The 14,322-nt window shown below is 42.4% G+C and overlaps 1 protein-coding gene across 2 annotated transcripts in view; it reads right to left on the bottom strand.

The window, feature by feature from the left end:
• The window catches only part of LOC122550186 (protein lifeguard 1), a 95,662-nt gene that overhangs the window by 62,603 nt on the left and 18,737 nt on the right, over window positions 1–14,322 (bottom strand). The window contains exons 2-3 of one of the 2 annotated variants that reach the window (XM_043690909.2): window positions 6,651–6,799; window positions 5,111–5,235 (exon numbers count right to left, since the gene is read on the bottom strand). The exons of the other annotated variant lie outside the window; for it this stretch is intronic. The gene's annotated coding sequence lies outside the window, so the exon portion shown is untranslated. The remainder of the gene's footprint in view (window positions 1–5,110; window positions 5,236–6,650; window positions 6,800–14,322) is intronic. 2 annotated transcript variants of the gene reach the window in all.

Here is a 14,322-nt window from a genome sequence, read left to right as displayed (position 1 = left end):
GGAAAATGAGGAAACTGTTGAAGTCCATATTGATGCCCTGGGGTTGAAGAGTTCCAAAGCAGAAGAGGAGGCATTCTTCCTCCAGGCATCTGGTGGTGAGGGAGCAGCGGTGAAGGAGGCCCAGGACCTCCATGTCCTCGGCAGAGTGGGAGGGGGAAGTTGAAATGTTGGGCCACGGGGCGGTGTGGTTGATTGGTGCGGGTGTCCCAGAGATGTTCCATAAAGCGCTCTGCTGGGGGGCGCCCAGTCTCCCCAATGTCGAGGAGACCGCATCGGGAGCAACGGATACAATAAATTATATTAGTGGATGTGCAAGTAAAACTTTGATGGATGTGGAAGGCTCCTTTAGGGCCTTGGATAGAGGTGAGGGAGGTGGTGTGGGCGCAGGTTTTACAGTTCCTGCGGGGAAACTGCCAGGATGGGAGGGTGGGTTGTAGGGGGGACGTCGACCTGACCAGGTAGTCACGGAGGGAACAGTCTTTGCGGAAGGCAGAAAGGGGTGGGGAGGGAAATATATCCCTGGTGGTGGGGTCTGTTTGGAGATGACGGAAATGTCAGATGATTTGGTTTATGCAAAGGTTGGTTGGATGGAAGGTGAGCACCAGGGGCGTTCTGTCCTTGTTACGGTTGGAGGGGTGAGGTCTGAGGGCAGAAGTGCAGGATGTGGATGAGATGCGTTGGAGGGCATCTTTAACCACGTGGGAAGGGAATTTGCAGTCTCTAAAGAAGGAGGCCATCTGGTGTGTTCTGTGGTGGAACTGGTCCTCCTGGGAGCAGATACAGTGGAGGCGGAGGAATTGGGAATACGGGATGGCATTTTTGCCAGAGGTAGGGTGGGAAGAGATGTAATCCAGGTAGCTGTGGGAGTCGGTGGGTTTGTAAAAAAATGTCAGTGTCAAGCTAGTCGTCATTAATCGAGATGGAGAGGTCCAGGAAGGGGAGGGAGGGGTCAGAGATGGTCCAGGTAAGTTTAAGGTCGGGTGGAATGTGGTGAAGTTGATGAACCTCCTCGCGGGTGCACGAGGTGGCGCCAATGCAATCAATGTAGCGGAGGAAGAGGTGGGGAGTGGTGCCGGTGTAACTTACTTATCAACCTGACCTATAAATCTTAAAATTGCTAACTTTATATCTATCTTTAAATCAAGAAAAGGGAGATGAGAGTACAGAATTTGAGAAGACAAATTACAAAGCTGAGCAGACTAATGCAAGTAACAGGAAGACTTAAGATTTGAGAAGTGGACAAATCCCCTTGGCCAGAAGAAATTACAGGAGTTTGTTATAATTCTTTGTAGAGGTAATTCTGTTAGATATTACCAACCCTTTGTGAAGCAGTGCTGACTCAGCTCTATTTTATCACACACTTCAAAAGTACTCCACAATCTCATCCTTAACGACGGACTCAATCTTTGAAACTTTGGACATTATCGATGTATTAGTCCAACCTCAGTTTTGCTGTTTCCTTCCCTTCTTAAGCAGAGGTACAACATTAGCCATTTTCCAGTCCTCTGGGACCCTCCATAACTCATCATTCCTCAAAGATCACCACCAGTGCTCTCAGCTATCTCCTTCAGAACCTTAACAGTACAACCCATCTGGTCCAGGTGATTTATCCACTTTTAGACTTTTCAGCAACCCCAACACTTTCCTTAGTCACAAAAACACAAGGTTGCTGGAAATGTTCAGCAGGTCTGGCAGCATTTGTGAAATCAGAGTTAATGTTTTAGGTCCAGCGACCTTTCCCCAGAACCACCTCCTTTGGTGAAGGCATTACACTTACCTTATATTACCCCCGACTATTCTTGTTTTGATATGCTACACCATAAAGGGCTGAATGGCCTCCTCTTTGCTTCTATGTCTAACATAGTCACTGATGCCCAGCTTACGCAACAAAGCAACTCAGTTCATTACCACATTATAGTCTTGGTTCAAAACATGGCCAGAATGACTATATTCCAGAAGGGAGGTAAGAGCCATGTCCTTGACAAAGGCTAGAGATTTCGTTGACTGGCATCATGAATCATAGCAAGCAGTGGGCGGCACTGCTGCCTCACAGCGCCAGAGACCCGGGTTCAATTCCCGACTCAGGCGACTGACTGTGTGGAGTTTGCACATTCTCCCCGTGTCTGCGTGGGTTTCCTCCGGGTGCTCCGGTTTCCTCCCACAGTCCAAAGATGTGCAGGTCAGGTGAATTGGCCATGCTAAATTGTCCGTAGTGTTAGGTAAGGGGTAAATGTAGGGGTATGGGTGGTTTGCGCTTCGGCGGGTCGGTGTGGACTTGTTGGGCCGAAGGGCCTGTTTCCACACTGTAAAGTAATCTAATCTAAGACTGTGGTAAAACAACATTTTAATCTTGGGTGGTGGTGGTGGGGCGCACATTTCTGATGAAGGGTTGAAACATCAATTCTCCAGCTCCTTGGATGCTAACTAACCTGCTAACCTGAACCAGTATGTCAGAGGCTAGAATTCTACAGCAAGCAAATGCCAGACTCCCAAATCCTTTGTCATTTTCCCCTTTATTCATTCCCAGGATGAGGGTATCACCAGTTTGGTTAATATTTAATTGTTTTCTGGTCAGTTAGTGGTGGGCAATAAGAATCAACCACATCGCTAGAGTCACACATAGGCCAGACCAGCTAAAGATGGCAGTTTCATTCCCTAAAAAGGGATTAGCAAAACAGATGGGTTTTTCCTGATAATTGGCAATGGATCCAGAGTCAGAGTCCTACAGCACAGAGACAGGCACTTTGGCCCAAACTGGCCCCTGTCAATCAATTTGTACGGTAGGCCCCCTTTTCAATTTTTTTTTAAAAAAGCATACTGAATTCAAATTCCACCTTCTGTTGTGGCTGTATTTAAACCCAGGTCCCTAGAACATTACTTGGGAGTCTAGATTAATATGAATAAAGGAAACAAAATGTTGATGATTCATTGGAAGGAGCTCCAATGCATTGCGGAAAACATAGTCTATGACTGCATCATGGAGAGGTATGGCCTAGTGGTATTATTGCTTGGCTGTCAGTCTTAGTGACTCAGGTAATGCCCTAAGGACCTTAGTTCAAATCCCACCATGGCAGCTGGTGGGATGTGATTACAATAAATATCTGGAATTAAGAATTTAACAATGACCATCTGGTTCACTCACCTTCTTTAGGGAAGGATACTGCTGGCCTACATGTGACAGCAGACCCACAGCAATGTGGCTACACTTAACTGGCCACTGGGCAATTAGGGCAATAAATCCTGACTAGCCAGAGACACTCTCATCCTGTAAATGAATAAAGGAAACAAAATGTTGATGATTCATTGGAAGGAGCTCCAATGCATTGCGGAAAACATAGTCTAGATTATTAGTCTAGCTATATCATCACCAGGCTAATGCCTCCCCACGTGTAAGACACAAGTCAGGAGTGTGATGGAATAGTCTCCACTTACGGATTAGTGAATCTTTGTGGCTTAGACAGCCAGCAAACACAGGGGGAGTAGTGAAAAGGAGATGTGCTATAAATTGAGCCACTCTTAACCTAATGGAGTTTAGAATGAGACACCAGCCAGGACCACACTGGAATAGTCAAATCTCAAGATAATACAAAACAAAAGCACCTGGATGAGTTTCAGCAGCAGATGAGCTGAAATTAAGAAAGAGTTCAACTGAGGAATGGTACAGTGGTGGAAAATGGCCACCTGAAGATGGCACAAAAATGGAGAGATTGGTAGTTCATCTTGGTCAACTTAACAGCAAGCTTTCAAAGTCATTCAACCTCAGACCATTGCTGGGGAGAAGGATTGAGTTGGTAGCTTGGGAAGACAGACTGAAAACAATGGTTTCAGTTTTCCTAGAGAAAAAAAGTGTATATTTATACTTTACTGGATGTAAACAAGCAACAGCAGTGAAGTGGAGAGAGGTGATTGTGAGGTAAAGTTGGGTGTCATCAGCATAGAAGTATAATCTAACACTCTGGATTTGAAGAACAGAAATGTAGCTGGAAAATTTGGAGAAGCAGAAATTAACCTCATGGGAACACTCAAGTTGACAAAAGGAATTCATTGTTTGAGATTCTTCAAAGACTAGTTAAAAATGAAACTGGAGTAGTCCCACTCAGCTGGTCAACGGTCAATTTCGAAAGGAAAAAGTGTCAACCATTACTTGGAGGATTGAAAAACAGGTCAAAGATGATGAGGGAAAATATAGTCTTAATCTAAAGCATGAATGTACAAACATGAAAATCATGCCATTCTTCATCTTTTGCAGCTAAGCCAAAGAAATCCCCAAGAATGCACTACAAAACGGAGATAAAAGGGACAATTTCAAAAATCAAAATTCTGATATTGGACCTAGTTTCCAACCCTCAACCTATTAATTATGCTTAAATAACAAGTGTCTACATAGACAAAGAGAACATATCCATAAGAATAACATTTTACCAATAAAGCAGCAAAAAGTCAGTTCAGTGATGGCCACTCTAGGCTGAAGTGTGAAGTGAATGAATACAATAACTACACAAACAAAAATGTCCCACTCCTTTAAGATCAATAAGCTTACCAAATATGTTAGCTGGGATAGAGATATCAGCAAAGTTCAGCATTCAAGAGACAGGCCATTGATCAAAACAAAAAAAAACAAATATAATACAGACCATCCTCAGCACCCAAGAGCTTATTCAACGTGGGGATAGGCTTACCTAGATCCTGATGGGTGATTGCCAAACCCACAAGTGAAATGCACATAGTTCTCATACAAGGAGCTGATTATAGTTTGAGTCCTGCCTGCATGCTAACAGCCCACATTTAACCTTGGTTCATAATACTGAATTTTAAATTTTCTCAAATACTTCAAACACAGTATTAAGAAAGCAAGTTATCCTTGTGTGGCACTAAATTCAAAAATGATAGGTAGCACAGAGAAACAATTTTTCTACATAGCTACTAAAAAGTTAGTGTAGATGGAGAAAAGCACAAGACCAAAAAAAAACTGGTCTATAAATAAAAATCAGTCTACTATTCAGATCCGAATACTCCTCATACAGGCTTTGCAAAGAGGTTACCAGTGAATTTACACAATTGCAGAATTAGAGATTAAATGGTAATACCCAACAGTAAGACAGCTACATACCTTGATGACGCAAAATCATTTTGCATCAACTCATGAAGTTCTGAACCTCATTTTAAACATTTGAGTCACGTTCCCTCAGTATCAATGGAAGGTTTGTGCTGCAGATTCATGTACTAAAATATTTGCTTTAAATAAAGAAAATATTGAGTTTTGAAACAGTACATAATGAATGAACATTTTAACTCTAAAACCAACTTTAAATTAAGCAAGTTTAAGGGAAAAAATAAATTTACATTTTATTACCCTTAGCTCAGGAATAACATTCAGTACTTTCCATGGTGCTTAATGGACAGTGGATATGCCTAGTCAACCTGTTAGCAAGGGCCACTCATGCTGTTATTCAGAGCTTGTCACTCAACGTAAATGTCTCAAAAATCTAAGTTGTGACTTCCCAAGTTTGCCATTCTTGGACTCAAATGGATGCTTGTTGATAGATGTGAGTAGAAAGCTTGTTACATATGGGGCACACAGGTTGAGCAGAAACCACAATTTGGGTCATTAAGCAGCACATAACCTACAGTACAAGAATGTTCAGTGTTGAAACTTGTAAAAATGAAGTTTAAGTTTCATATCCAAAGTGAAATATCCAAAACAGAACAGAAACAATATCATAAACAGATTTCTAAACTGATTGAACAGGGAACAGCTGATGAAACAAAAACAGAGCAGTTACTGGACCCAAAATACTACTAGGCATTCTCTCCAGATAGTCAGTCACATGTACAACACAGCAACAGGCCCTAGGGTCCAACTCGTCCATGCCAACCAGCTATTTGCCAGCACTTGGCCCATATCCTTCAAAACTCTTCCTAATATACCCACCCAGAAACCTCTTAAACACTAACTGTACCAGCCTCCACCACTTTCGTTGGCAGCTCATTCCACACACGCACCATTCTCTGCAGGAAAAGGGTAACCTTTTAAATCTTTCCCCTCACACTTGAAATCTATGTCCTCTAGTTCTGGACTCCCCCACCTCCAAGACCTCGTCATTTACCTTTTCCATGTTCCTGTCACACTCGTTTCTCCAGCAAGTGCAGTTCTTGGTTTTATTTTAGGGAGTATTAGATATCAGACTAAAATGAATTGGTTACGTGCCAGATTTATTTAATAAATTCTTGCAGTTTCACAGCAGGATTCTTAATCTTTAAGATGGCTGCTCTAGAGGATCTTTAATTTTAAAGAACTTTGTAAATTAAAAAAAAACTTGAAGTATTGGTCAAATGTTTAACTTATCCTCTCACCACTCACTTGAGGACACCTGTGTAAAAATGTCTAAAACTAGTGGGCATGCATTTAAAAAGAGGAACAAAGTTCAAAAGATGTGAAGGTAAGTTTTTTTTTAAAAAACAGTGGTACGAGTCTGGAACACACTGCCAAGTGCGGCAGTGGAGGCAGATATGATAGGGGCATTTAAAAGACTTTTAGACAAGCATAGGAATATAAAAAGGGCAACGATGGAAAAGCACAGCCGGTCAGGCAGCATCTGAAGAGGAGAGTTGACGTTTCTCAATTTATTTTAAAATGACAATAAACCAACCTGCAATGGTGTTTCGTTCACAGAATTATGTAGTGTTGACTGGAACAGGGCAGCTCTAGAATCCTCAACCAGTATATATGAAAGTAATTTACCCAGGTACCTTTGCTGGCATCAGGGAAAGGATGACACCATGAACGAGCAGGAAGTCACTTTATTCAAAGATAACAAAAGAATTAAAAACTTTACAATTTTAACATCTCAATTATGTGATTCTTTAGCAATTTAAATGCTTCTCAAATACTTGTAAACTTTGCTAGTTCATCAAATTAGATTAGATTACTTAGTGTGGAAACAGGCCCTTCAGCCCAACAAGTCCACACCGACCCGCAACCCATCCAGATTCATTCCCCTACATTTACTCCTTCACCTCACACCACAGGCAATTTAGCATGGCCAATTCACCTAACCTACACATTTTTGGATTGTGGGAGGAAACCCACGCAGAGAGGGAGAATGTCTAAACTCTACACAGTCGCCTGAGGCGGGAATTGAACCCTGGTGCTGTGAGGCAGCAGTACTAACCACAAATCTTTGGTCCATTTCTCTTTACTGGTTGATTTCATATGTGTCTCTTGTCAGAGGGCAAGCTGGTCTGGTCTCTGCCATGTCCATACATATCTCCAGTTAGGCTATGAAGTGGGTTTAGGTCAATGCCTGCCAGGGCCAGGTTTTTGCACCTTCCTGCTACCTTCCCAAATTTTCCAAGGGTTTGACCAATCAAGGACATTGAATTAAGTTGTGTTATCACGGTTGATTTCATTTAATTAGGCTTCTGTATCTTTTGCCTGATGGAAGAGGCTTTAGGAGAGCATTACCAGGGTGCATTGGGTTTTTGATAACATTAGCAGCCTTTCCACGGAACGGGCCACATAAGTGGGAGTCCATGGATAGAATCAACTAGGAACAAGTGAGTACTGCCGATGCTGGAAATCAGTCTAGATCAGAGTGGTGCTGGAACAGCACCGCCAGACAGACAGCATCTGAGGAGCAGGAAAATCGACATTTCGGGCAAAAGCCCTTCATCAGCAGATGCTGCCTGACTGGCTGTGCTTTTCCAGCACCACTCTAGTCTATCCATGGATAGAAGGTTGGGTTCCATGATGGTCTTGGCTGCGCACACAACCTCCTGTAGTTTCTTGCTGCCCTGGGCAGAGCAGTTGTCATACCAGGCTGTTTTGCACATACAGATAGACAATATGCTTTCTACAGTGTATGAGTTGGCGAGGGTCCTTATGGACACACCAAGTTTCCTGAGCTGCCTAAGAGGCATTATTGTGCTTTCTTGACCAATCATATCTACGTGGGAAGCCCAGGACAGGTTATAGTTATTCCCAATTCCCCCGCCATATCTGTTCCCAGGAGGACCAGTTCCACCACACAACACACCAGATGGCCTCCTGTTTTCAAGGCCACAATTTCCCTTCTCACATGGTTGACGATGCCCTCCAATGTACCTCATTCACATCCTGCACCTCTGCCCTCGAACCCCACGCCTCCAAACACAACAAGGACAGAACCCCTCCAGGTCTCCATTTTTAGAGCAGCAAGGAGGGAGGGCAGAGAGGAATGAGGGCTGCCAGGAAGAGAGCACGAGAACAGTTTTTAAAGGAGCAGCAGTGGGAGAGGCCACTGCAAGGTGCAGAGGACTGCTGCTGGGTGTATATTTGGGCAGCAGCTTAATCCAGAGCACTACAGATGTAGTGTCTCCCACCTGTCGTCGTCCTCTAACCAAAAAAGAGGACTTGTGTGTTGCTAAGGGAAGGCGTTTCAATTGATATTTCTTGTGTATTGTGTGATTAATTAAGAGTTTACTATTAGCTGGTTAGTTGAATAAGACCACAGAAAAGTACTAGAAATTATTTAACTCTAATTTGCATAAATTAAATAAGAAGAGATGGCTGGACAGGTGATATGCTGCAGCTATATGATGCAGAAGCTAGCTGATTCCATTGTAAATGACAGTGACCACATCTGCAGCAAGTGTCGGTTGCTGGAAGAACTCTGGATCAGAAATGATGATCTGGAATCAGAGCTTCAAACACTGCAGCACATTCGGGAGGGGGAAAGAGTTACCTGGATGCTTTGATTCAGGAGGCAGTCGCACTCAGTAGATTAAGTAATTCAAATTCAGTTAGTGATCAGGAACAACATGGTGTGACTGTATTTGAGACTCGTAGGGGGATTCTGAATACAGGAGTGAAGGAGCATCAGCCCTCTACCTTGCCCAACGGTATGAGATTTTTGCTTCCCCTATGGATTAGGAAGAGAGCTGTGGACAGGATGAGCCAGCTGATACAGCACCATGGTACAGAAGGCCATTCAAGAGAGGGAAGCAAAAAAGACAAGCAGTTGTAAGAGGGAATTCTATAATTAGGGGGACAGATAGTATCCTCTTGCAAACCAGATCAGGATCCCATATGATGTGTTGCCTGCCTGGTGCCAGGGTGAAAGACATCTCCGACTGGCTTTTTAAAAGATATTGGAATGGGAGGGAGAAGATCCAGTTGTGATCCACGTTGGCACTAACAATATAGGCAATGCTAGAAAGAAGGACTTGTTTGGGGAGTAACAAGCACTAGGAAGGAAATGGAAGAACTCAAAATTGATGTAGGAAGACTTGTGATAGGAGATAAGAAAATAGGAGAAAGTGAGGTCTGCAGATGCTAGAGATCAAAGTTGAAACTTTATTGCTGGAACAGCACAGCAGGTCAGGCAGCATCCAGGGAACAGGAGATTCGACGTTTCGGGCACAGGCCCTTCTTCAGATAAGAAAATAGCTGAAGGGTTCTTGAGGGTCATAATCTCTGGATTACTGCCTGAGCCATGTGCTAATTGGCATAGGGTTAAGAAAAGTAGGGAAGTAAACACATAGCTAAGATTGGTGTGGGAAAGAGGGATTCCATTTCATGGGACACAAGCATCGGTTGTGTCCCATGAAATAGGGTGAGCGCGCGAGAGAGAGCACGCGAGCGGAAAAGAAAAGCAAAGCAACAGGGAGTATGGAGTCAAGTAGAAAGATAAGCAGCAGGTTAGACTGGGAATGAAGCAAAAGGATGGATAGCTTAGGACATATTACGAGAGATGTTGGCAATCATGAGGATAAGAAAATTAGCATTAAGGCACTTTAACTGAATTCTCGTAGTATTCATAAAGTAGATGAATTAATGGCACAAATCATTATGAATGATGTGGTAGGAATCACATACATGGTTGCAGGGAGTTCAAGACTGGCAGTTAAACATCCAAGGATTTACAACTTATTGAAAAGACAGGGGAGGTGGGCAGAGGGGGTGGGGTTGCCTTGTTAGTTAAGAATGAAATTAAATCCATGGCACTAAATGACATAAGGTCAGATGATGTGTGGTTTGTGTGGGTGGTGTTGAGGAACCACAAATGCAAAAAAACCAGAATGGGATTTAGATACAGCCCTCCCAAGTGGCCAGGACCATAGGTGCAAAATGTACCAGGAAATAGATAGAGCATGTCAGAAAGGCAAGGTCACTGTGATCATGGGGGACTTCAATATGCAATGGACTGGGTGAATAATGTTGCCAGTGGACCCAAAGAAAGGGAATTGATGGATTGCTTACAGGATGGCTTTTTGGAACAGCTTGTGATGGAGCCAACAAGGGAGCAGGCTATTCTGGATTTAGTGTTATGCAATGAGCCAGACTTTATAAAAGTTCTTAAAGTAAGGAACACTTAGGAGGCAGTGATCATAATATGATGAGTTCAGTCTGCAGTTTGAAAGAGAGAAGGCAAAATCAGATGTAATGGTGTTACAGTTAAATAAAAAAGGTAATGACAGGGGCATGAGAGAGAAACTGACAAAAGTTGACTGGAAGCACAGCCTAGTGGGGAAGACAGTAGAGCAACAACAGCAGGAGTTTTGGGTGTAATTGAGGACACAGTACAGAGGTTCATCTCAAAGAAAGGATTATCAGGGGTTCGGTTGCGAGGTGGAATTAGACATGGCTAACAAAGGAAGTCAGGAAATATAATTAAAGAAAAAGAGAGCCTATAAAGTAGCCAAGAGCACTGGGAGAAAAAAAAAAAATCAGAAGATTGGGAAGACTACAAAAACAGAGGATAACAAAGAGAAATAAGGAAGGTGAGGATCAAGTATGAAGGTAAACTAGCCAGTGATATTAGAAACAATACTAATTTCAATACATCCGAACAAAGTCATGGGCAGAGTAGAGTACGGTAGCCATTACAAAAAAGAGAAAGTGCTAGAAAATCTAAAAGGTCTAAAAATTGGTAAATCCCCTTGCCCTGATAGGCTACATCCTAGAGTTCTGAGGGAGGTGGCTGAGGAATCAGCAAGGGCAATGGTTGTGATCTTTCACAAGTCATGAGTCAAGGAAAATCCCAGATGATTGGGGAAAAAAAAAATCACTGTTGTAACCCCCTTGTTCAGGAAAGGATCAAGACAAAAGATGGAAAATTAAAGGCCGATTGGTAAAATTCCAGAATCCATCGTTAAGGAGAGTTCTAAATTCTTGAAAGTGCAGGATCAGATTAGAACGAGTCAGCATGGATTTAGTAAGGGGAGGTCATGCCTGACAAACCTGTTAGAATTCTTTGAAGAGGTAACAAGTAGATTAGACCAGGGAAACCCAGTGGATGTTATCTATCTAGACTTCCAAAAGGCCAGGAGGCTGCTGCATCAGGTGAGGACCCATGGTGTTAAGGTGAGCTACTGGCATAGATTGAGGATTGGCTGTCCAACAGAAGGCAGAGAATTGATATAAAAGGTTCTTTTTCAGAATGGCAGCTGGTGACAACTGGTGTCCTGCAGGGTTCAGTGTTGGGGCCACAGCTGTTTATATATTAATGATCTGGATGAAGAGACTGGAGACATTCTGGCAAAGTTCACCGATGATATGAAGTTAAGCAGACAGGCAGGTAGTACTGAGGTGTGGAGGCTGCAGAAAGATTTAGACAGTTTAGGAGAGTGGCCCAGGAAGAGGCGGATGAAATTCAACGTGAACAAATGTGAGGGCCCGCACTTTGGAAAAAAGAGAATATAGGCATAGACTATTTCCTAAACACAAATCTCAAAGCCAAAGTACAAAGTGATCTGGGAGTGCAAGCCCAGAATTCTCTCAAGGCTGACTTGCAGGTTGAGCCCATGATTAATAAAGCAAATGTAATGTCATTTATCTCAAGAGGGTTAGAATAGAATATAAAAGCAGCGATGTGCTTCTGAGAGACTTTATAAAGCTCTAGTTAGGCCCCATTTAGAATACTGTGTCCAATTTTGGGCCCCACACCTCAGGAAGGACATTCTGGTACTGGAGCGTATCCAGCTGAGATTCACACAAATGATGCCTGGAAATGTAGGCCTAACATACAATGAACGGTTGAGGATCCTGGAATCATATTCATTCCAGTTTAGAAGGTCGAGGGGAGACCTAATAGAAAAAACTTAAGATAATACATGGTTTAGAAAGTGTGGACACTGGGAATTTGTTTCCATTAGGCAGGGAGACTAGGACACATGGGCACAGTCTCCTCTCTGACCTTTACCCCCACCTCCATCCACCTATTGCACTCTCAGCTACCTTTGCCCCCCAATCCCACCCCATAGGCTCCCAGCCTCATTCCTCAGCCTTTCACACTTAGTGTTCTGGTACCTCTTTGGTTTTCAACTGCCTGGGCTCGAATGTTACAAGACCTGCCTCCAGACAGACTTGTCTTGGCTGAGGCATTCCCAGAATACCTCGTTTATTTGGTTATTTTCTGTGTTGTTGCTGCGCTTGTATTTCTGTTTTTTTTTCTTAAAAAGAAACACGATGACTAAGCTGTCACAGGTTGCTTCATCAGTATCTAATACCCTACAGTGATATTTCATCATAGCACTAAAATAGCTGCTGGATCCCATCAGAACTTCTGAATGCTTTTGCTAATAAAGTGTTATATTTATCAAGAGCTTCTGCCGCTAAAATTGGAGTATCTTTGGATCGTTTCAGCTTCAAGCTAAAAAAGGAAAATATTTACCTCATTTTCCCAACAGGGAAAACAAACATCTCCACTTTAGAATGCAACTCAGATCAACACAAGCATCACTAAAATCAATTTTCAGGCTCAATGTGGACTCCTCCACAAAGAATGGGACACGACTGGACAACCACTTTGCAGAACAGAAAAACACCTATCTACAAAAATGATCCAGAGCTTCTGGTTGCCCACCATTTCAACACAGCACTGTATTCCCTGTCTCAAGCTTGCTACAGTGTTCTAACAGAGCCCACGCTGAGCTTACCTTCCTATCCCACTGTCAGCTACTAATGGTCCCCCTTAGCAGCTATTCATTCTCTTCAGCTGACATTTACCACTTCTTCTGTCCAACCATTTATTTCCCCCCCCCTTGGCTCCAGCTCATTTTCAATATATACACTAATTTTTCCTGGCTTATAATCAGTTCTGAGGAAAGCTCGCTGGATCCAAAAAGTTAACTCTCACCATAGATGTTGCCATACCTGAGTTCATCCATCAACTTTGGATTTTGTTTCTGGCTCCTCACTCTCAAATCATAATGCTCCAATTTCAATACTTGAGTTTTTGTTCACCAGAAGAGAGAATTTATGAAGTTACATTCAACTTGAATACTGGCATCAGACCATGTCTGGATGCCCAGTCAACTCAGCCTTCCAATTAAACTTGTAATTCAATTTCAATTTTGGATGCAGTTGCATCTTTATGAACCGTTCTTTGACTAACATCACTGGTGTTAACATTTTTCAAACAAGACTGCTGATGCAAATGACATTCAATCCATTGCCCAATTTAGAATCTAATCTATTCAGAAGTCCTAGAAACCGGACTTCCAGTTTTAATATTCAGGTCTGAAATCCATTTGACAGTTTTCAAATTCATGGTTCCATTCCAGCAAAAAAATCTGCAAGCTGCTTCTCATGGCATAGTTAAAAGACCTGCTATTAACTGAAGATAACTAAATTTTAATAATAGACTGTACTGAGAAGTACAAATCTCTAGAGGCATTATTTAGACCATACACACACGTTCAGAACAACTTCACTGCATTTGGTTCCTGTTTGGAGGTGCACAAGGTATTTCATTTAAGCAAGTCTACCTGCAGAAATGCATTCAATAATAAAAATCAATTAATTCTATGGATAATTAGATTCATATTCGCAGGCACCAGTTGCTAACATTTAAAGTTGCTTTCCTTGTCATCAGTAAAGGAGTTCCCCCAATTTAGCTTCAAAACCACTAGACATGTCATATTTTAGCATTTTGTGTCTTCCTAAAGCACTCTATTCTAAGAGTATCCACCTGTGACAAGGCTGCCTGGCCCCCACTTTTCATCTGTTTGTCTAAATTTTCTACAGCTTTGTAGATTTTTTTTTAAAAACTCTCCTAGTTCATAGCCACAAAAACTTCCTAATCAGGGTTTCAAGCAGTATTCCTGATCTTTGTTAAAGCACTTTCTAGAATGCTTCTAGCTCTTTTTAGACTGTTAATGTTTGGCCTCCTCCTCCCCAGTTAAACAGGATTTCAGTCAATGGCTTGATCTCAAAAGGCACATTTGTTCTAGATTCACTGTTTAAGCTTACATGGTCGTCTTGCCTTCTATATTCATACTTAATTTTTTCTCAAAAAGGGCCTAACCACCTACATTAGGCTCTTTTACTCTTGAGATTCT

The sequence above is a fragment of the Chiloscyllium plagiosum genome, unplaced genomic scaffold (assembly GCF_037043375.1).
Source record: "Chiloscyllium plagiosum isolate Xiang-an unplaced genomic scaffold, Cpla_swu_hap1 HiC_scaffold_5, whole genome shotgun sequence".
In the NCBI taxonomy this organism is placed as follows: domain Eukaryota; kingdom Metazoa; phylum Chordata; class Chondrichthyes; order Orectolobiformes; family Hemiscylliidae; genus Chiloscyllium; species Chiloscyllium plagiosum.
Note: the sequence above shows the minus strand (reverse complement) of the source record. Positions and strands in the feature narration are given on the sequence as shown.